Source organism: Biomphalaria glabrata, chromosome 2 (genome assembly GCF_947242115.1).
Source record: "Biomphalaria glabrata chromosome 2, xgBioGlab47.1, whole genome shotgun sequence".
NCBI lineage: Eukaryota > Metazoa > Mollusca > Gastropoda > Planorbidae > Biomphalaria > Biomphalaria glabrata.
The window spans coordinates 29,493,821-29,519,332 of record NC_074712.1 but is presented as its reverse complement, the minus strand read 5'-3'; the positions used below and the strand labels follow the sequence as shown (position 1 = coordinate 29,519,332).

At 37.6% G+C, this 25,512-nt stretch overlaps 1 protein-coding gene across 4 annotated transcripts in view; it reads right to left on the bottom strand.

The window, feature by feature from the left end:
• Nucleotides 1-24,173, bottom strand: part of LOC106065352 (cGMP-dependent protein kinase 1-like) — a 206,452-nt gene extending 182,279 nt beyond the window's left edge. Inside the window, exons 1-2 of one of the 4 annotated variants that reach the window (XM_056019966.1) lie at nt 24,081-24,173; nt 23,637-23,826 (exon numbers count right to left, since the gene is read on the bottom strand). The gene's annotated coding sequence lies outside the window, so the exon portion shown is untranslated. Of the gene's footprint in view, nt 1-23,636 lie in introns of all 4 variants that reach the window. The other 3 variants (XM_056019965.1, XM_056019964.1, XM_056019963.1) reach the window with 3 other exon arrangements.
• Nucleotides 24,174-25,512: the final 1,339 nt, after the last annotated feature.

Genomic DNA, 25,512 nt, shown 5'->3' with positions numbered 1-25,512 from the left:
TTTCTGTGGTGGGTTTGGCACAGAACAAACTAAAGGACAAGGCGACTCGTAGGGCGATTCAAAACTGTTTATTATACATTAAAGACCTGCAGCCATACGAACACATGGTGTAGAACCAAGCACAAAAGGGAGTGGAGACGACTTAGGTCCAGTAACATACGGACATTACAGCGGTACGAGATGCCGGTCGAATGGACAGTGCCCACGTTGGTCTGCCTTGTCATGCGCGGACACAAGGTGCCATCTAGGGTGAAGGGTCACGTGGAAATCGGGGTGGCCGGTGTTTTTCTAAAAAGATATCCACTCCACTACATGTGTAATATTTAATATTTAATGTAAAAAAAAATTCGAACACTCATTTGGGGGTCCCCTAAAGTGGTGGCCTGGTGGGGTTTTCAAATTCTCCCCCCCTCCCCCACCCTAGCTTCGCCTCTGCTACACAATTGTTTACTGTAACTAATAAAACATGAATCAATAAATAAAAGAGAGTACCAATCAGTCAATTAATTACTGATAATTAATTTTTTTTGATACCAAGAAGGGAAATCAATCTTTAAATATTAACAGATACGGGTAAATATGAGGGGTTTTGTCAACCTAGATAATTGTACACGTCATTTCTCAGCCACCTCGCCACATTCTAATAGATATGCTACTTGATGATGATATGCGGTTAATTGTTGTGCTGACCACAGGACAAACTCGTTAACTGTCGGCCATAGAACAGATTAAATTGACAACATCTGCCCCCAAAGATCGCAAGTTCAGAAATATTTTTTAACTGACATCTGAAGAACACATTAATCACGTGATCTATGCCACTTCTGACAAAAAGGTTGAAGTGAAGGCATACGATATAAGAACAAAAAAAATTGTTATACTTAAAAAAAAAAAAAAACAGAGCTTGTATCAATTAGTTTGGATCATTTGGTAATTATATCTGCAACTGACTTTGACATAATAAATCTTTGCAATTAGAAATATATTTACCAATTGTTTTTTTTAGCTTTTAGCTTTCTCAATGCTCTATGATCCTATCACTTGTCTCAATGCTCTATGATCCTATCACTTGTCTCAATGCGCTATGATCCTATCACTTTCTCAATGCTCTATGATCCTATCACTTGTCTCAATGCTCTATGATCCTATCACTTGTCTCAATGCGCTATGATCCTATCACTTGTCTCAATGCTCTATGATCCTATCACTTGTCTCAATGCTCTATGATCCTATCGATTTCTCAATGCGCTATGATCCTATCACTTTCTCAATGCGCTATGATCCTATCACTTTCTCAATGCGCTATGATCCTATCACTTGTCTCAATGCGCTATGATCCTATCACTTGTCTCAATGCTCTATGATCCTATCACTTGTCTCAATGCTCTATGATCCTATCACTTGTCTCAATGCGCTATGATCCTATCACTTTCTCAATGCGCTATGATCCTATCACTTTCTCAATGCGCTATGATCCTATCACTTGTCTCAATGCGCTATGATCCTATCACTTGTCTCAATGCTCTATGATCCTATCACTTGTCTCAATGCTCTATGATCCTATCACTTGTCTCAATGCGCTATGATCCTATCACTTGTCTCAATGCGCTATGATCCTATCACTTGTCTCAATGCTCTATGATCCTATCACTTGTCTCAATGCTCTATGATCCTATCACTTGTCTCAATGCTCTATGATCCTATCACTTGTCTCAATGCGCTATGATCCTATCACTTGTCTCAATGCGCTATGATCCTATCACTTGTCTCAATGCTCTATGATCCTATCACTTTCTCAATGCACATGATCCTATCACTTGTCTCAATGCGCTATGATCCTATCACTTTCTCAATTCTCTATGATCCTATTACTTGTCTCAATGCGCTATGATCCTATCACTTGTCTCAATGCGCTATGATCCTATCACTTGTCTCAATGCTCTATGATCCTATCACTTGTCTCAATGCTCTATGATCCTATCACTTTCTCAATGCGCTATGATCCTATCACTTGTCTCAATGCGCTATGATCCTATCACTTGTCTCAATGCTCTATGATCCTATCACTTGTCTCAATGCTCTATGATCCTATCACTTGTCTCAATGCTCTATGATCCTATCACTTTCTCAATGCACATGATCCTATCACTTGTCTCAATGCGCTATGATCCTATCACTTTCTCAATTCTCTATGATCCTATTACTTGTCTCAATGCGCTATGATCCTATCACTTGTCTCAATGCGCTATGATCCTATCACTTGTCTCAATGCTCTATGATCCTATCACTTGTCTCAATGCTCTATGATCCTATCACTTTCTCAATGCGCTATGATCCTATCACTTTCTCAATGCGCTATGATCCTATCACTTGTCTCAATGCGCTATGATCCTATCACTTTCTCAATACGCTATGATCCTATCACTTGTCTCAATGCGCTATGATCCTATCACTTGTCTCAATGCGCTATGATCCTATCACTTTCTCAATACGCTATGATCCTATCACTTGTCTCAATGCTCTATGATCCTATCACTTGTCTCAATGCTCTATGATCCTATCACTTGTCTCAATGCTCTATGATCCTATCACTTTCTCAATGCACATGATCCTATCACTTGTCTCAATGCGCTATGATCCTATCACTTTCTCAATTCATTATGATCCTATTACTTGTCTCAATGCGCTATGATCCTATCACTTGTCTCAATGCGCTATGATCCTATCACTTGTCTCAATGCTCTATGATCCTATCACTTGTCTCAATGCTCTATGATCCTATCACTTTCTCAATGCGCTATGATCCTATCACTTGTCTCAATGCGCTATGATCCTATCACTTGTCTCAATGCTCTATGATCCTATCACTTTCACAATGCTCTATGATCCTATCACTTTCTCAATGCTCTATGATCCTATCACTTTCTCAATTCTCTATGATCCTATCACTTGTCTCAATGCGCTATGATCCTATCACTTTCTCAATGCTCATTGATCCTATCACTTGTCTCAATGCGCTATGATCCTATCACTTGTCTCAATGCGCTATGATCCTATCACTTGTCTCAATGCTCTATGATCCTATCACTTGTCTCAATGCTCTATGATCCTATCACTTGTCTCAATGCTCTATGATCCTATCACTTTCTCAATGCGCTATGATCCTATCACTTGTCTCAATGCGCTATGATCCTATCACTTGTCTCAATGCGCTATGATCCTATCACTTGTCTCAATGCGCTATGATCCTATCACTTGTCTCAATGCTCTATGATCCTATCACTTTCTCAATGCACATGATCCTATCACTTGTCTCAATGCGCTATGATCCTATCACTTTCTCAATTCTCTATGATCCTATTACTTGTCTCAATGCGCTATGATCCTATCACTTGTCTCAATGCGCTATGATCCTATCACTTGTCTCAATGCTCTATGATCCTATCACTTGTCTCAATGCTCTATGATCCTATCACTTTCTCAATGCGCTATGATCCTATCACTTGTCTCAATGCGCTATGATCCTATCACTTGTCTCAATGCTCTATGATCCTATCACTTTCACAATGCTCTATGATCCTATCACTTTCTCAATGCTCTATGATCCTATCACTTTCTCAATTCTCTATGATCCTATCACTTGTCTCAATGCGCTATGATCCTATCACTTTCTCAATGCTCATTGATCCTATCACTTGTCTCAATGCGCTATGATCCTATCACTTTCTCAATGCTCTATGATCCTATCACTTGTCTCAATGCTCTATGATCCTATCACTTGTCTCAATGCTCTATGATCCTATCACTTGTCTCAATGCTCTATGATCCTATCACTTTCTCAATGCGCTATGATCCTATCACTTGTCTCAATGCGCTATGATCCTATCACTTGTCTCAATGCGCTATGATCCTATCACTTGTCTCAATGCGCTATGATCCTATCACTTGTCTCAATGCTCTATGATCCTATCACTTTCTCAATGCACATGATCCTATCACTTGTCTCAATGCGCTATGATCCTATCACTTTCTCAATTCTCTATGATCCTATCACTTTCTCAATGCGCTATGATCCTATCACTTGTCTCAATGCGCTATGATCCTATCACTTGTCTCAATGCTCTATGATCCTATCACTTGTCTCAATGCTCTATGATCCTATCACTTTCTCAATGCGCTATGATCCTATCACTTGTCTCAATGCGCTATGATCCTATCACTTGTCTCAATGCTCTATGATCCTATCACTTTCACAATGCTCTATGATCCTATCACTTTCTCAATGCTCTATGATCCTATCACTTTCTCAATTCTCTATGATCCTATCACTTGTCTCAATGCGCTATGATCCTATCACTTTCTCAATGCTCATTGATCCTATCACTTGTCTCAATGCGCTATGATCCTATCACTTTCTCAATGCTCTATGATCCTATCACTTGTCTCAATGCTCTATGATCCTATCACTTTCTTAATGCTCTATTATCCTATCACTTTCTCAATACGCTATGATCCTATCACTTTCTCAATGCTCTATGATCCTATCACTTGTCTCAATGCTCTATGTTCCTATCACTTGTCTCAATGCACTATGATCCTATCACATGCCTCAATGCTCTATGATCCTATCACTTTCTCAATGCTCTATGATCCTTTCACTTGTCTCAATGCTCTATGATCCTATCACTTGTCTCAATGCTCTATGATCCTATCACTTGTCTCAATGCTCTATGATCCTATCACTTTCTCAATGCGCTATGATCCTATCACTTTCTCAATGCTCAATGATCTTATCACTATGTCAATGCTCTATGATCCTTTCACTTGTCTCAATGCTCTATGATCCTATCACTTGTCTCAATGCTCAATGATCCTTTCACTTGTCTCAATGCTCTATGATCCTTTCACTTGTCTCAATGCTCTATGATCCTTTCACTTGTCTCAATGCTCTATGATCCTTTCACTTTCTCAATGCTCTATGATCCTTTCACTTGTCTTGACCAGTTGGGAAAGGAAGAGGGAAGAAGATGGGATTTTTTTTAATGCATTAATTATGTCCACTATGGGTTCAGAAGCCCTCAAGGGTAATAATTCAACTTTACCATCACATCTGTCAAGTACGATTTCTTTTCCTTCTTCAATATAACAAACAAAATAATTAATTACCAATAGTTAATTAACTAATTGGTTAATTTTTTTAAATTTATTATTGTGCTGCATGTAAAATAAATAATTGTGCAAGATTTCAACTTAATCCTAGATGGGAGGTGAGAGAAATAACAGGTACCAACTTTTGGCCAGACAGACAGACAGACAAACAGAGTTGATATAAGCTTTGTCAAAAGTCGGAGTCCTCTCTCCTCCTTTACTGTACCCGGTCATGTAAGTACCGCTGCGGAGATTGAGAAAAGGTTTCGGTAGGTTGGAAAATGGTTGTCGAACCTGTTCTTGAATTCCAAGAATATGCCCCAAAGGTATCAGACACTTACGGGAGACAAATCACACCCGTGTTCCTTCATCATTTGAATTATCTTTCTTTTCTTTTTTTTCAGCAGACTAGCAGACTGAGACCTGGACCACATCACTCATTCTCCGCCCCCACATGAGAACTAATTAGGTTTAGATAAACATGTATATAGGAAACACCTGCCTGAGCGTTTATGCTCAGTCATTATGAAGTGGAGCTTAGATTCTAAATCTTGCACGGGTATAGAGACACCATCACATAGAGATGACTAGACCAAAAATTTGCCGCTATATAAATACGTGTACATAGTAGGTCAAGCTACATCTTTCTTTTCTAATGCAAGAGGTTAACAAAAAAACAAGGCTACAAAGACAGTTTGTGTGGTAACACAAACTTAAAATCGGCCCCCGAAGTGGTCCACCCAGGAAGGTAAAAAGGCAGGTTTCAACATTTTCAGAAAGAATATCACAATGATATTCTATCAAAGGCAAATGACAGAGAAGAATGGGAAAAGAAGGTTGACTGATCTTGTGTGGTGCCTCAACGGTCCAGCAGACCAAGGGATAGGTGAAAGCGAAGGAGAAGTTGGATGTGAACCTGGCCTAACTGATGTCATATAATAATTATCTAATTGATCGAATTGTTCTGTAAAAAGTCAATCTCTTATTCAAAGCCTCAAGGAAAAAAAAAACATCTCCGTAATAAATAAATAAATTCTTTCCTTCCTTTAGTTCTGCATCACATGCGGATTGTATTACCTTGCAGTTGACGCATAATATGAAAAACTACGTATTTATTGTTGTTTTAAATTTTGTTCCACTTATATGCATGCTAAATAGATTTTTTATATTCAAAAATAAAAATAAAAATTTTTTTGTAAATGTAGTAGTAGTATGAAAGAACGTGCTTAACTTAGCTATATAATTGTATAAAAAATAAAAATTGTGATAAAAAATCTAAAACCGTTTGAATAAATGTGTTAAATATATGGTAAATAGTCATCTCCCTTAGTAAATAGCCTCCCGTGTTTGTTACTATTAATAGTGAATAGTTGTAAAAATGTTGTAATTTTATGAAAAAATTGCTTACATAGTTGATATTAAAAATTAAATTGTTCACTTTCAGAAAAGAAAAAAGTAGCCATTGCATTAGATCTTTGAATGGTCTAAAATATTATTATGTCGTATTTTCAACATCTTTTCCAGTTTACGAGATCTAAACGGGACGGACGGACGGTCAGACCACACAAAACTAATATTCTCCTTTTGGGGGCCGCCAAAAAAAAAAAATAACAGGAATGTAGATAATAAACAATGGGCCAATGTTAACCCACTTGTTAAATATGTGGGCTCCACGTAACGTGCAACAGCGTACTGAAATTAACCACATTTTGTAATGATGTCATCAATGGCCCAGTTTAGCAGCTCTATAATATAGTCTCCAATTTGAAATGTCTAGAAATGCGAGCGACTATTTAATTATTTTTTTTTGGTGGGGCTAGGGAGGGATGAAGGGTTATTGCATCGTAGTCGTAAAACGTGTTATCAGTGTGTGTCGCAGAATTAGTGTGTGTGTGTGTAGTATGCTACAGGCTTACACGTGTCACATCAGCGCCCAAATTTCTTAGCATCTCAGCAGTTGCGGTAATATGCAGACAGGTCAAGCGTGACGACCTGAACTGGAAAAAAAACACTTCAGGAATGATACACTGAAGGTCGCTTCACGCTTTAGTGATTTCATTGCATTTTTTGAAACAGGAGATCAAGTTCACTTCTGTTCAAAATGACACCACAGTCACAATTTTTTTTTAAAAGGCAGGGGTTACTAAAATAAATAAATACAACTTTGTTTTTAACTTAAACTTATGTTCGTCTCGTGTGTTTCGGTTTAAATTTTTAAACACCAAGATCAGAAATGAACTTAAATTCGAGAAATGAATTCAGAAAAATGTTATTCTAATTCCTGTAGCTGCAAGGCACATTTGATATGTAACTACTGTAAACACTAAAACAAGGGACGGGTTGCCTGGATGAACCAGGAAAAGTAATACATTTAAAGGTAGGTCTCTTGTTAACATGCACAACTAGGTTCACGCCTTTATACTTATAGGACGCAGTCATTGTTTTTCTTTATTTTTAAGGAACGTCTTGAACAGGACAAGCCTGGACTATACAAGGTCAATGTCCTAAAAGCAGGTCAGACAAGGATGTCTCCGACAGAGACGGTTATTTGTAACAGCACTGAGCAAAAATCTAGTTTTTCTTGACTGACTTCTACATCGTAAAGTCAGGGGTGTTGCATTGTTTTCTCCTAGGGCAGTACACACACTGTTTTCTGACTCTGGTACATATGTTTTAAAAATGAAACATTAAGGTGACTGTTGAATGTAGAGCGTTGACTTGTAGCTCCAAACAGCTAGTACAAGTAAACCGATGTAGACGTATTTTTTTTTATATAATACGAGAAATAACTTGAAAAACTTCTTTTTTTAAAAACAAAATTAAATAAAGCTTGTATTACAGTATAGACAACAACTTGAGAAGAGATAGAGATCTAATAGTAATGAAATCTTATCTTATCTTATATAATACAGACGTTACTTCAAAAAAGAAGATGATTACGTCCTACGCGTCATGCATTTAGTCATGCATATTAACCAATGACTTAAATTCTGCCAAGTCACTGGTTTTCCTGGCTAGCTCAGGCAACCCATTTCATGCTCTAATAACACTAGGGAAGAAGGAGTATTTGTACAAATTTGTCCTAGCATATGGGACGAGGAATGTGCCTTTATCTTTGTGTCTTTCAGAGTATTTTATTAAATTTTGTTTTTGTATTTGAAGATTATGGTTCAGTGTTTTATGTATTATTGCTACTTTACTTTTGAGCCTTCTGTCCTGAAGGCTTTCTAAATTCAGTGATTTTACTAAAGGTGTTACTCTAGTCAAATGTGAATATTCGTTTGTTATGAATCGCACTGCTCTATTTTGTGTCTGTTCTAGTTTCTTAATGTTTTCTTGAGTTGAAGGGTCCCAAACAGAGGATGCATATTCTATTATTGGCCTAACCAAAGTTAAATAACATTTTAGTTTTATGTTCTTATTTGATTTATAGAAATTTCTTTTAATAAATCCTAATGCTTTGTTTGATTTTTTTTTGTAGTTTCATCAATATGTGGATTCCATGATAGTTTTTCATTTATTATAACACCTAGGTATTTTGCGTTTTTAGTCTGTGTTACTGGTTTGCCATGAATAAGATAAGTGGAATTAATTTGTTTTAGTTTTTTTGTTACTCTTAACAACTGACATTTTTCTGGGTGGAAAGACATTTGATTCCCATTTCTGTAATTCATCTAATTCTCTTTGTAAAATATCTGTGTCATGTGTTGTTTTTATTGTTCTTTATATTATGCAATCGTCTGCAAATAATCTGACTTTTGTTCCTGAAGTAATGCTGATCTTTGAACAAAATTTAACAACGAAAAAACACGTCTATACTTTTTCAAATCTCTCGGCCGTTTCCCGTTTCATATTTGCATTAACCCAGACCCTATTGTAATTTCATCATCTTCAGTGCATAGCCACCAACCAATCGTCAGCTTGGAAACACACTCCCTCCCTCCCCCCCCCCACACACACACATGATGTGGAGTTAGTAAATATCGCTTTTAATTGGTCTTATCACCTAAATATGAATACGGTGTTATGGTATTAAGACATAAATATAATTGATAAGTTTTAAACTTTCTAACAGTAAGAGTATTACGTCCTAGCCCAAAGCTCCTGCAGGACAGCAGTGGATGGCAGCGGGCAGGGTTCGAATCCGGGACTACTAATAATTCGTATTATTTTTATTGCAAATAGTTGTTTGTCTTATTTGTTTATTTCCATTTTTTTTTTCAAATCTAGTACAAATAATTTTCAATTAAGCACTTATAATAAAAATTTAAAAAAAAATAAAAAAGATTCTATTCAACCCAGTGTCTCCTTTGAAAACATGATGGGAAGACTCAAAAATATGGAATTTTCCCAACATAACATAAAAATGTATACACATTGAACGACTTAAGTCTTTGAGTCTATAATATGCTCCTTTTACTGTAGTTACTACATGTGAACAATAAATTTATTGTCAATCCTTGGATGGGTGAAGATGTTTCAAAATAAAAGTGAGATACAAGCATGACTTCAATATTAACATGTTAGCATTTAGCTACGTCACTGCGGTAATTGTTTATTTGTTTTAAATATAACAGAGTGACTAGATGCACGTGCATCGCGCGGGGTGAATATGTGTGTGTGTGTGTGTGTGCTTGAATAAGACGAATTTTGATGACGCCATATCGTACGCATCACTTTGTGGGTTTATTTGCGCATGTGGGTAACAGAATGGTCAGCGTTTTATCCGATGTTTACTTTTGTAACTCTCTACATCTCTACATCTCTACTCTCTACTCTACATCTCTACTCTCTACTCTCTACTCTACATCTCTACTCTCTACATCTCTACTCTCTACATCTCTACATCTCTACTCTCTACATCTCTACTCTCTACATCTCTACTCTACATCTCTACATCTCTACATCTCTACTCTCTACTCTACATCTCTACATCTATACTCTCTACATCTCTACATCTCTACTCTCTACATCTCTACATCTCTACTCTCTACATCTCTACATCTCTACTCTCTACATCTCTACTCTCTACATCTCTATATCTCTACTCTCTACATCTCTACTCTCTACTCTCTACTCTACATCTCTACTCTCTACATCTCTACTCTCTACATCTCTACATCTCTACATCTCTACTCTCTACATCTCTACTCTCTACATCTCTACATCTCTACTCTACATCTCTACATCTCTACTCTCTACTCTACATCTCTACATCTCTACTCTCTACATCTCTACATCTCTACTCTCTACATCTCTACATCTCTACTCTCTACATCTCTACATCTCTACTCTCTACATCTCTACTCTCTACATCTCTACTCTCTACATCTCTATATCTCTACTCTCTACATCTCTACATCTCTACTCTCTACATCTCTACTCTCTACATCTCTACATCTCTACTCTCTACATCTCTACATCTCTACTCTCTACATCTCTACATCGCTACTCTACATCTCTACATCTCTACTCTCTACATCTCTACTCTACATCTCTACATCTCTACTCTCTACATCTCTACTCTCTACATCTCTACATCTCTACATCTCTACTCTACATCTCTACATCTCTACATCTCTACTCTCTACATCTCTACATCTCTACTCTCTACATCTCTACTCTCTACATCTCTACTCTCTACATCTCTACATCTCTACATCTCTACTCTCTACATCTCTACATCTCTACTCTCTACATCTCTACATCTCTACTCTCTACATCTCTACATCTCTACTCTCTACATCTCTACATCTCTACTCTCTACATCTCTACTCTCTACATCTCTACATCTCTACTCTCTACATCTCTACTCTCTACATCTCTACATCTCTACTCTCTACATCTCTACTCTCTACATCTCTACATCTCTACTCTCTACATCTCTACTCTACATCAGAGAATAAACAAATGCAGCCTGTAGATAAATTAATACGTCACGTAGGCACAGAAATGGCCAAATGCAATGATATATATATAAATTGTATACTTGTAAGTGTATCTTTAATGTTTTGACTTAGACGTTTTAAATGAAACGTCATTGTCTCGTGTCCAAAGATTGAGAGTGTACAATGTTGCTTACTTTCTCTCTGTATGTGCTCCAGACTTCGATACGATGGTCCCAAGTTTGAACCAGTGCGCTGAGATCCCCTGCCGTCAATAGGACGTCTGAGATTGGGACCTAATTATCTTATAGATTACAGACGTCAGTAATATTAATCAGTGACTTAAACTATGCTAATTCGTTGGTTTTCTTGGTTGATTCAGGCAACCCATTCCATGTTTAAAATGAACTTGGAAAGAAGTAGTACTTGTACGAATTCGTCCTAGCATATGGAATAAGAAATGTGTCTTCATGAATGTCAGAAAAGTAGAAAGCAAAAACAAACAAAACATTTTGTTAAAAAACCACATACAAAACATTTTGTTAAAAAACCACATACAAAACATTTTTTTTAAAAACCACATACAAAACATTTTTTTAAAAAACCACATACAAAACATACAAAACATGCAAAACAACAAATAAACAAGCGCAACAAAGAAGTCAACAGTATACTGTGTGTAATGCCACTTTAATATGAACTATCAAAAAGAAATTTGTTTCAACTTCAATAAGTTGCGTGAGCGATTTGAAGGCGCATTTGAAGCCAGGCAGCTCGTTTTCTTGCAGTTCTACTGCTACGGAGGTGAATTGTGCTGATTCAGCGATGCAGCGCTCAGTACTAAGGCAAGAGGTGAGGAATATCTATATTTGTCTGACATGTCACATCAGCGTGTACACACACACGAACGTCAATTTTTGTGTGTGACAAACTCGCTCTCGTCTGTCTGATCAATGCATTGTGAGATGACCTTGACAGACATTGAACTAAGACATTGATTTTAAAATTGTGTTGTCCTCTGGTTCCTGTTTTCGTTTTTTTTTTAAAACTAGTTTAGGATATGCATTATATAATTAACTTGCAATGAGTTACAGGTAATGTGTATCCATGTGTATCTCAAGAAACGTACAAACAGAAACACACACACACACACACAGGGAAAAAAAACTATTAATTAATTGCAAAGTGACATACAATTTAAATCAAAGATCAAACAGGGCCCGCCTCGAGAAACATTTGGGAATGAGTGCGTTTGCAGAGTAGGGATAACTGCCTGGTTGTGTGGTATACGCTTAGGACACTCACAATAGGCCCGAGTTCGGAACCAAGTCCCCTGCGGTCTGCACAAGGTTTGAGCCAAGACGTCTTCATTGTCATTTCTGAATTAAAGTTCAAAAACAAAACTTAGAACACGGAGAGATGGAGACATTGGGAGATGGAGACATTGGGAGATGGAGACATTGGGAGATGGAGACATTGGGAGATGGAGACATTGGGAGATGGAGACTTGGAGAGATGGAGACATTGGGAGATGGAGACTTGGAGAGATGGAGACATTGGGAGATGGAGACATTGGGAGATGGAGACATTGGGAGATGGAGACATTTGGAGAGATGGAGACTTGGAGAGATGGAGACATTGGGAGATGGAGACATTGGGAGATGGAGACATTGGGAGATGGAGACTTGGAGAGATGGAGACATTGGGAGATGGAGACATTGGGAGATGGAGACTTGGAGAGATGGAGACATTGGGAGATGGAGACATTGGGAGATGGAGACATTGGGAGATGGAGACATTGGGAGATGGAGACATTGGGAGATGGAGACATTGGGAGATGGAGACTTGGAGAGATGGAGACTTGGAGAGATGGAGACATCGGGAGATGGAGACATTGGGAGATGGAGACATTGGGAGATGGAGACATTGGGAGATGGAGACATTGGGAGATGGAGACTTGGAGAGATGGAGACTTTGGGAGATGGAGACATTGGGAGATGGAGACATTGGGAGATGGAGACTTGGAGAGATGGAGACATTGGGAGATGGAGACATTGGGAGATGGAGACTTGGAGAGATGGAGACATTGGGAGATGGAGACATTTGGAGAGATGGAGACATTGGGAGATGGAGACTTGGAGAGTCGGAGACATTGGGAGATATAGAGATTTGGAGAGATGGAGACATTGGGAGATGGAGACATTGGGAGATGGAGACATTTGGAGAGATGGAGACAAATGTCAGTGACAAGAACAACTTGTATTGAATTATTTCAAGTGTATTTTGTATTGATACAGAAAAATTAAAGTACCCTGTTTGAGACCTTGCGATCTATAGGGCAGATCATCTGTTTCTTTGGCTAACGATTAACGAACAGGGTGTCATGTAGCCAGCACAACGACCAACCACCATTACTTTCCCACTTGAGGGTTTGAAATTGTTTTTTTACATTAAATATTAACAATACGCAAAATGCAGGGGCCCCCAAAGATGTTAAGCCCCCCCCCCACCTCAAATGATAGCAAATTTCTAGCTACGCCACTGAGTAGGCCTAATGTGTGGTTGGAAGTAATTTGTGGTTGGAAGTGGGCCTAATGTGTTGTTTGAAGTAGGCCTAATGTGTGGTTAGAAATACATCTCAACTATGTTCCAATGAGACATGTGCAAGGAATAGTCAATATTAAAGTGTTAGGTGTTGAACTCAAAGTAACTGGCTTGTACTAGACTCTCATATTTCTTACCAAAGCTTGTTGCCAGAGACTCACTCAGTTGTAATGAGAGAGTTTGAAATTCCATTAACGTGTTTCTTTACTTCTATTTAGTACACAAGCTCTTGAAACGTTTTTCGAGGATATTGACTTCAGTTCAAGATCTCAAATATTGACTTCCTTTATGAGTCCACACGAACAACTGATAGATTGGGATCAATACCCAAATATCGCCCTTCCGTCTCTACAAAACTATCATTGTTCTATCTACTTGTACAATATGTCAACTTAACTGTATGTCATTGTATGAAAAATAGAAGTCAGTCTTGTCTGTTTCTAGCGGTTTACGAGGGTGTCATATTTCCAGCTCAACTATCAATCGCGTCTACTTTACCTAACAAACTTTACCTACCTAACTTTACCTACATAACTTTACCTACCTAACTAACTTTACCTAACTAACTTTACCTACCTAACTTTACCTACCTAACTTTACCTACCTAACTAACTTTACCTAACTAACTTTACCTACCTAACTTTACCTACCTAACTTTACCTACCTAACTTTACCTACCTAACTAACTTTACCTAACTAACTTTACCTACCTAACTAACTTTACCTACCTAACTTTACCTACCTAACTAACTTTACCTAACTAACTTTACCTACCTAACTTTACCTAACTAACTTTACCTACCTAACTTTACCTACCTAACTAACTTTACCTACCTAACTTTACCTACCTAACTTTACCTACCTAACTTTACCTACCTAACTTTACCTACCTAACTAACTTTACCTACCTAACTTTACCTACCTAACTTTACCTACCTAACTTTACCTACCTAACTTTACCTACCTAACTTTACCTAACTAACTTTACCTACCTAACTTTACCTACCTAACTAACTTTACCTACCTAACTTTACCTACCTAACTTTACCTAACTAACTTTACCTACCTAACTTTACCTACCTAACTAACTTTACCTACCTAACTTTACCTACCTAACTTTACCTACCTAACTTTACCTACCTAACTTTACCTAACTAACTTTAGCTACCTAACTTTACCTACCTAACTAACTTTACCTACCTAACTTTACCTACCTAACTTTACCTACCTAACTAACTTTACCTACCTAACTTTACCTACCTAACTTTACCTACCTAACTAACTTTACCTAACTAACTTTACCTAACTAACTTTACCTATCTAACTTTACCTACCTAACTTTACCTACCTAACTTTACCTACCTAACTAACTTTAGCTACCTAACTTTACCTAACTAACTTTAGCTACCTAACTTTACCTACCTAACTAACTTTACCTACCTAACTTTACCTACCTAACTTTACCTACCTAACTTTACCTACCTAACTTTACCTACCTAACTTTACCTACCTAACTTTACCTACCTAACTAACTTTACCTAACTAACTTTACCTACCTAACTTTACCTACCTAACTTTACCTACCTAACTTTACCTACCTAACGTCATGTAACGTCCTTTGCTAAATTTAAAGTTAAAAGTTCCACTTTCAGACTTTGCGATCTAATGGAAAATGATGTAAAGGTCATCTGTTCCAATGGCCCCACGGTTAACGATGGTGTCATGTGGCCAGCACAACGACAGCCCGCTTCTACTTATCCGTAACTAATGGCAGGTACCCATTAGAGCTTTACCTACCTAACTTTACCTACCTAACTTTACCTACCTAACTTTACCTAACTAACTTTAGCTACCTAACTTTACCTACCTAACTAACTTTACCTACCTAACTTTACCTACCTAACTTTACCTACCTAACTAACTTTACCTACCTAACTTTACCTACCTAACTTTACCTACCTAACTAACTTTACCTAACTAACTTTACCTAACTAACTTTACCTATCTAACTTTACCTACCTAACTTTACCTACCTAACTTTACCTACCTAACTAACTTTAGCTACCTAACTTTACCTAACTAACTTTAGCTACCTAACTTTACCTACCTAACTAACTTTACCTACCTAACTTTACCTACCTAACTTTACCTACCTAACTTTACCTACCTAACTTTACCTACCTAACTTTACCTACCTAACTAACTTTACCTAACTAACTTTACCTACCTAACTTTACCTACCTAACTTTACCTACCTAACTTTACCTACCTAACGTCATGTAACGTCCTTTGCTAAATTTAAAGTTAAAAGTTCCACTTTCAGACTTTGCGATCTAATGGAAAATGATGTAAAGGTCATCTGTTCCAATGGCCCCACGGTTAACGATGGTGTCATGTGGCCAGCACAACGACAGCCCGCTTCTACTTATCCGTAACTAATGGCAGGTACCCATTAGAGCTGGGTGGACTCAGAGGCGCCCAAAGATTCCCAGAATTAAAAATTCCACTCTTCCCCAGGATTCGTACCCTGGACCCCGGTTCGGAGGCAAAGCGCTTTACCTCTCAGTCACCACTCTAAAAATTCCTAGGTTCAAAGGTAGCTCTTTTTCAGGATTCAAATTCGTGACTCTCAGTTCGGAAGCCAAGTGATTTACAACTTGGCCACAATGCTTCAACTTGAAGGAAATGATGAACTCGGTACGCTGTACACGTCAGGAGAACCTGGCATGAAAACCTTTCGGAGCCGGCGCTATTCCCCGATTCAGCTGGCAAGTCTTACAGAAATGGAGCGTGAAACTTCGTCTAAAGTAAATGGTTGAGAAACACTGGGATAATAGAGAGCGTTCATTAAACTCCCCCCCCCCACACACACACACATACACACACACACGCCCACACACACACATAATCACACACACACACACGCGCGCGCACACACGCACACACACACATAATCACACAAACACACACACACATTACTAGAAAGTAGAAAGTTTAAGGGAGTACAAGTTTCATGTTAGGAGATTCCATTCAACTTTAAAGTCCGCTAATCATCTAACCATCTGTGCATTGTTTTGACACGCCATTCTAAGCTTTTAAACCCATTTCTTTGACCAATACATACTTTAATGGATAGATTTGAAGTGAAAGCCTATATTGCTTTAGGCAAAAACTTCTTTTATTTCTAGACGAAATGTGGGCTATCCAAGATGAAATGTGGTGGATACAAAATAAAAAGTATGTAATGTGGGAGATTTAAGATGATATGTATGACATGTGAGCGATTCGAGATGAAATGTGAGCGCCGAAATGAAATGTGGACCACACGAGATTGAACTAAGAGAATCACCTAAAATAATCCTTGGAAAAGTTGTTGTTTTTTTATAAATAAACATTCAGTAAATACTGATGTTGACAGACATGTTACACTCCCATATTTCTATTGTTTATATTCTCACCTTGTTATTCTCTGTGTAATACGAAGATCACATTTCTTCAAAAGTCCACGATCTTGAACTTTGTTGAGAAACACGGACTGAAGCTTTATAAAGACCAAAAAGTAGAACCTTCTGATCGGTTACAGTGGAGAGTCCGGTGTACTGCATACTTCCTGAATCTCTAGTACGGACATGATGTTATATTCATGAAAGTAAATATAGGTTCTGTCGAGCTCTCTTTATTATTGGGTGGCGTGGGAGATGAAGAAAACGTTGACCTTCACCCTAACAAACACGACGATAGATCGTGACAATCTGACTACATCAGATCTAGGATTTTACTGATGAAAACTTTCAAAGAATAGGCGGGGGGGGGGGGGGAAATCAAGCAACAAATCTACATTCGAGAGTAATTGAGTGTCACTTGACTTTCGTTAGGGAAGGCCTGAACACTGACCTGCAACGTCATAACTTGTGGGCAGTTTAGACTCGTTGCCACGTCGTACTTGCAAACTCTTCATGTGTTCAAAAGTTCAACTAGGTGAAAACTGGACGGGTATTTTGAAATAGGCTCTAACTATTTTCCTAGAAATTTGACTTTTGAAAAAACAAATAAACAAACTACCTAATTGGTCACACAGTGAAATCTCTGGTGTGGCCTTTATCATTTTTCCAAATATTAAATTTGGCTTAAGTCTTTTTTAGTTTCCACACGGCTAGCCGGATTCGGCTGACATGTTTCTTTCTATTCAGTAAAGAGTTGAATAGATGGACCTACATGAGCAGTTTGAACACCACCGTCATATGTAGAAGTCATGAGCTAGACATTTCACACAAGAATTTGATGGTGCAAAGCTCATTTACATAATGAAGCATGAGTAGAAATAAATAGAACGAGAAATGAAATCCCACTCTCAGCTTCATAAAAGAAGCCTTGATTTGTTTAAAAACAGTTTTTTTTTATATTACTTGTTAATGAATATAATGTCTAAGAGAAGGCGAATTTCTGAGGTGTGTGTGTGTGTGTGTGTCCACGTGATACTCTATGGTAGCTAGGCGACTACATAACCTAGCAAGTCAGATGACAAGCCAGATTAATCCCATAATTCCTTTTGATGAAACAAGAACTACCTATCTTCAAGTACATTCTAGCATTGACCAGTAACAGCAGATTTTCCTCGTGTCCCAGATCTACTCTACCACACCTGGTCCATAGTACATTGTTACAAACTAATTCCCCACATAGCCAGTGCTGACTGTACGGATCCGAGAGGGGAGTGGGGCAGAGAGCTTACACATATTGTGTGTGGGTCCCTCGTCTTTTTTTTTTTTTATCATCAGATAAGACTGGAAGAATTAGTAAAGGTTTGGAAAAGGGGGGGGGGGTCGTCAAAGCTCTAACGATTTTCACGGCACGCTCACAAATACAAAGGCTTGGGACAAAAATATATGTACCGTAATGTAAAGCATTTCACCGCTGACCCAAGTCTTTCTTGTTCGAATAACGTTAGTAAGTAGTCAAGTAAAGTTCTCCTCTCAGACCTTGTAATCTATTGAGACCATACAAGGCCTCAACACTGACCTGCAAGGTCACAACCTGCGGGCAGTTTAGATCAATAGAGCGTTGCCACGTCGTACAGACCTATTATTAAGTATATAAATGTTAAGGGTGTGGTAGTCGAATGGTAATGCTCTTGGCTTCTGAACCGAGAGCTCTCGAGTTCGAATCCCGGTGAAGATTGAGATTTTGAACTTTGAGATCTTTAGATCACCCCCAGTCAAACTCAAACAGCTACCTGACATAAGTTGGAGATGTAAAGGCGGATGGAGATGTACCATATCGCCAATTAAATATTAACTACTTTGTGCTACAATCGAAGGGGCTATGAAGCTGATTCAGTGCGTCTATTTTCAAAACAAACATGTCTCACATGTCTAAAACTTTTCTTCCCTATTCTGGACACCGGTGACATCAAAAATCCCCCAGAGCTGCTCCAGAGACATTAGAAAACAAATGTCTCACATGTTTCTTACACATTTGTGTCCGTCATGATAAAGGTCTCTAATCAGTCTATTCGTTGTCACTGTCGTAAATGCCATTAAGGTGTGAGTATATGAGTCAAATATTGTGTGAGTACATAGTAGGGGCCGCCTATGAGTTTGACTTACACTAACTCCCTTCTTTGTTCATTTATGTTTCCAAACGTTTGTCCTGCCATTCAACCGAAAGCTGGCAAGATTTTCCGTTGACAGGTTCGTAGGTCATACGTAACTGCCTAAACGGTCATCTCAAAGTCAATTGGTACGTCTGTCCCCCCCCCCAGCTCATGAAGTAAAGGCATAGAAAGTTGGTTCTAAGTCTGAACATAGTCTGGGGTTATCAACAGGTCAAGGGCTCAACCAGACCGTGAAGTTACTACCAAATTTTTATTTTTGTGCTGCATAGGTTTTAGGAGAGACGAGTCAACACTTTTGACCTTTCAATCAGCGTCGGAGGTTTCCATTCAACCCATGTGCTTCGGAGGTTTCCATTAAACCCATGTGCTTCGGAGGTTTCCATTCAACCCATGTGCTTCGGAGGTTTCCATTAAACCCATGTGCTTCGGAGGTTTCCATTAAACCCATGTGCTTCGGAGGTTTCCATTAAACCCATGTGCTTCGGAGGTTTCCATTAAACCCATGTGCTTCGGAGGTTTCCATTAAACCCATGTGCTTCGGAGGTTTCCATTAAACCCATGTGCTTCGGGTTTATGACAGCTCGGGCATGGTGGAGTAGAATCAGAGAAGAGACTTCGATGATGTTGAAGAAATTTAAATACATGTACAACAAAGACAAGAGTTCTGAGTTAAAGAGCAGGAGACTATTGATAGATTGTTGTGATGTCTTTTAATAAACCTGAGAGTAGGCTTGCCAGATTTTAAAAAAAAATGTTTTATCAAAAGTACGTTATAAAAAACAAAATTAAAAACTTCTTTTGCCTAATTGGAATTTAAAGGCTGCAATCCAGGACTGTAGGATACGGCAGTATTGGAAACTGACTCTTTTGTTGAAAGAAAACTTTGCTACTTGGTCACAGTAACTCTTTAAACAGACCCAATCCCTGGAATATAACAGTTCCATTTTACCTGACCATTTACCTGACTTTATTACAGGGCTTTAATGAAGCTTTCTATGACTTCGTTTTTCACCAATGTAACAACTCAAAGACTATTAAGCCACTCATGTGTTCATCCATTTAGTAACTTCATGACTACAAGGCCTACTGCATGTTCCCTCACCAAATACTAACCTTAGCTTTTACATTTTGTTTTATTCCTATATATTATTTCTATACTGTAGACATATTGATTGTAAAGTTTCAAAGTACAAAACACATGGAGTAGATCTCTAAACGCCAAATGTTTTCTGTTTGCAAATGAACTCTATGTGACTTGATATGCTTGTGTATTAACAAATATTAAAATAAAACCTAACAGAAAACTCAGAAAGACACAAAGATAAAGCACATTTCTTATTCCATATGCTAGGACAAAGTCGTACAAGTTCTTCTTTCTTAGTGTCATTAGAGCGTGGAATGTACTAGCTGAATCAGCCAGGAAAACCAACGACTTAGTAGAGCGTGACTATATTGACACACGGAACGTGTAGGACATAATTATCTTCATATTGAAACTAACGTCTTGTTTTAAACATTTGACTTCTATCTGAAAACGAGACACGTTAAAAACCGAGTGTGGGATTGAATATTATTGTTTGAAATTAAAATTTGCTGCTATAGCAATATGTAAGTCCTAGCCCATAATGAACTCTCTTTAAAAGGAAGATTCTGTTATTTAAATCTTTAAAAGGAAGATTCTGTTATTTAAAATCATTTTACTCATCGGAGGATCCAAACGATGGGTTCAATTGTAGAGTTTTCCCACACAGTAATTTCGCTGGGTCGAGTCAATCTGACAAACCACTGACCTTGCAATTTTGGGCAACGAAGCGTTAAGTTTCAGTTTCGCGACTCAACAAAATGTCTAGGTCAGTAGTTCTCAAATCTTTGAGAAGGTCCCACATGACGAAGTAAAATGGCGTATTGGCCACTGTTGTGGACGGTGGTTGACTTGTAGCACCAGACTGCTGGTAGACAACTAAACCGCTGTAGGCGTAGGATATCTTCACTTATAAAACTTGGAATAAGTTGAATAACTTCTTTGTGAACAAAACTCAATAAAATGTGTATTACAAAAGAAACAAATTCACCTTGAAAGGCAATAAATGAAATAGACTTTAGTACTACTACGAAATGGTATTCTGAACAAAGTCAAACTCACTACTATAATAGCGTCCCTTTCTGTTTGGCAATATGTCGTTTACCTTGCATCATTCCCAACCAATCGCTAACTTCTTCCCACCGTCCCCACAGAAACACATACACACACACACTCCATAACAGCCACACAGAATGAGATTTAAAGATCCATTAGTAATTTCTTTTTCAATTAAAATTTCAATAATTTGTAAATAAATGTTGTTTTTGTTGTTGTTTTTTTTTACTAAAAATGTTCTGATTTCTATGATATAAAGAGTTATCGGATAAAAGACCTCATTGTGCAACTTTTAGTAGCCAACTTGACATTCCCAAAGAAGATCTGTTTGAGAACCCACGCTACTAAGTGCAATGTGTTATCCTGGGCCTGTTCTTTCAAACAATAATTGATATCTGCTTCATGTTTTAATCTGGAGTTTGGTTGCAGACGATATAATAATTAGAAATACCAGACGCTCCAAGAATTGTGTCTTCGGTGCGTAGATAAATAAAAATTCTGTTTCTCACGACATGGCTGATGAAGCGTACCATTATTGATGTGCATATTGTGTCAGATGTTTAGTATTAAAAGTCATTTAGATACGATATTTTTAGTGTCTAATTTGAAATATACAATACCATGATTGAAATCACACGTAAAAAAAAACTAAACCTAGTATTGAAAAGTATCAATAGTCGCAAAGTTGCGGAAATATAAAGACCCCCTCCCCTCGACCTAGTAATAGATATGTAGACAGATTCTGATATCTGAACATTTTTGTTTTACGCATCACACACTCACCACAGGTAGATCAATTATTGTCAGATCTAGAGTTAAAACACTTGCATTTGTTAGCCTACAACACAAAAGGAACATTTTCAAGAATGATATTGAAACTTTAGGTTTTAATTAACGCTTAACGATGTTTCATTTAAGCCTGCTTTGTAAATAACAAATAAGAGGACAGAAAAATAAAAGTCGTTAGCTAACATAAATTAGCAAATTTTGCTTAGACTTGATACGATTTTTTTTAGTGGACGGAAAAATGTTTATTGGTAACTTGACGGAATCCTCCTGACATTCAGAGATATGTATCCTGCCCAATATGTCTCAATTGTGACATTGCCACTGTTCAATTGTCTTTTAATTAGAAAGTCTTTCACTAGTTTTAGAATTTAGATCATAAGCACATTTGTAGTCCATTAAATAATAGCCCAAATAAAGCTATCTGTCGAATTACAAGTCAATCTATTAGAGAGACTGGACTGTCCACATGTGGTCAACACAATATCTTGACCAAATAGCCATCTTGATAGTATTCTTCATTTTAATCAACAAAATATTTTGTTGAGAAAATGATTAGACCAAAAGTAACCTAAGTTGTAGCTTCTGTTGAGCGCATACAGTTTGCCTACAGACCCTATAATAATTAATCAAACATTAACTCATTCCAAGCAACTGATAAAGTGCCAGTCGTGAAATGTCACAAGATAGATTAAAATGTACTTGACCAAATTGAAGATCAATTAGAATATTTTCGCTTTTGAATTGAAATCTACTATTAAATAATTGGATAATTCCATAAACCTCCGAAGAATATGTTGCTGATAATCTCGGAGTGTGAAATTCAATGTAATTGTTAAATACTGAAGAAGACAGAGTCCTGGTCTATGCCTACTAAATGCTAACAGCTAACACACATCACTGCTTTAATTACCTTACAGACACCGCATGAGGGACAAAAATACATTTATAGACTACACCTGACATATATCAGAAGCAACTATTTGAATACATTTATAGACTACACCTGACATATATCAGAAGCAACTATTTGAATACATTTATAGACTACACCTGACATATATCAGAAGCAACTATTTGAATACATTTATAGACTACACCTGACATATATCAGAAGCAACTATTTGAATACATTTCATTCACAGGAATGATAGTAGGATAGTGTACAAAATGAGCAACTCTTAAACTACATATATAATAAATGTATATTTATTCTCCTAAATACACAAACTACATGTACAGTAAATGTATATCTATTCTCCTAAAGACCCAAACTAAAACTAACCAGAGCATTCCCCCCCCCCATTCCTTGCATTATCTTCATCGCCACTTAAAATTAGATCCATATCTAGGTGTATGTCATGCAATATCTCTTAAACTATTTCATATTTATTTACGAAGTAAAAATAAATTAGCCTCCTTGTATACATGTCAAATGGTTTTAACGAACTAATTTACTTACTAAATGTGCAGTGTAAGCTTAGACAATCGTATTATAATCCAGACTTTGTTCTGTCCCCTGAATGCAATCACTGCAACATGACTAAATCCAGTGTCAGTAGTTACACTTTGTGCTCAAACAAAGCAACATTCTAATGAGACAAGACGCTCTGAGAACAAGACATGTCACATGGCAATGTTTCCAAATAGACCTACAAATAGATTGACAAAAGCCGAATGTTAAAATTCATTGTCGTCTATGACCACATACATCAAGATCTGGTTCTACAATATAGATCTCACAATGTCAAGATAATCCTCAAGAAGGAAAACAAATTCACCTAGGAAACATTAAAACACAGGCTTGCTTAACAAAATCTAGAGTTAGACTACATTTAAATAGCAGAGAGAATAGAAAGGGGAAAAACAAATCACACACAATACTAGCGTGAATGGTGTACCGTACTTCTGCCTCGAATTCTCTCCCTTGAAAAAAAAAATGCGTGTATCTTTTCGCTGGTGTGACCGCCCTCGCCTCCAGTCTACAAGACGTTACATCGCGACGCGAGTGTGACAAGGTGCAACTAGACTAGTCACCAATACTGCTCTAGTTTTGGAGAGATCTACTATAGTCTGTTTAGACCTCGAATAAAACAAAATTAGATTAGTTAATGACATTGAAAACAGGTTGAGGAATGCGGTCTGGCGTTAGGAGTATGTACATATATATATATATATATATTAAAGATTGTAATCTATTGTATTGAATAAAATCACTAAACACTTGATGTGGAAGGAATCCCTCATTGGATGTTATGAGCGCTATCGTACACAGGTCAAAAAGATATTTGGACAATGTTCTTTCAATTTACTTGTTTCAGGTTACGACGATGTCAAGTTAAATTTAACGGTGAAAGAAAAAGTTTCATTTTAGGGTCTATGATATGGTGACAGGAAAAGAGAGAAAGAGAATGCAGAAGAGAAATAGTCCTAAAAACATCTCGTAACGGTAGAGAGTTCCATTCTGATGTGTGTAATTAAGCCTCTACTTATAAGCTTACTACTGAATTGTTGAATGGTAACTACACTTAATGTCAAAGTAATGATTCATCCCTTTTAGTCAACCAAGCCAAGTAATACAAATGACAAACACTTTCACATTTCTCTAAGAGACCACACAGAGAGAAACGTCGATACTCTAGCAAGCTGCGAGTATTAGGAACCAAATATATAAGAGCGAGTGCTATGAACTTAGATGTCACATAAATCAATGCGAGTGACAGCGAGTGCTATGAACTTAGATACCACATAAATCAATTTCGAGTGCTATGAACTTAGATACCACATAAATCAATTTCGAGTGCTATGAACTTAGATGCCACATAAATCAATGCGAGTGCTATGACCACACGGGAGCGAGTGCTATAAACTCAGAGACCAAATAGAGCGATTGGTATTAACAGAGAGACCAAGTATATCCGAGATTTTTTTAAAATGTTATTTACAGAGCGTCATGGAAGTCAACGTTCAAAACTCTGGAGATTTTGGAATCACAGACGCTTCGAAAATATCATTGTTCGTGACCAGACGACCATGTTCTAGCGGACAGTATGTCTTAGGGTCTCATTGTCCACGTACAAGAAGTAGAAGGACAGTATGTCTTAGGGTCTCATTGTCCACGTACAAGAAGTAGAAGGACAGTATGTCTTAGGGTCTCATTGTCCACGTACAAGAAGTAGAAGGACAGTATGTCTTAGGGTCTCATTGTCCACGTACAAGAAGTAGAAGGACAGTATGTCTTAGGGTCTCATTGTCCACGTACAAGAAGTAGAAGGACAGTATGTCTTAGGGTCTCATTGTCCACGTACAAGAAGTAGAAGGACAGTATGTCTTAGGGT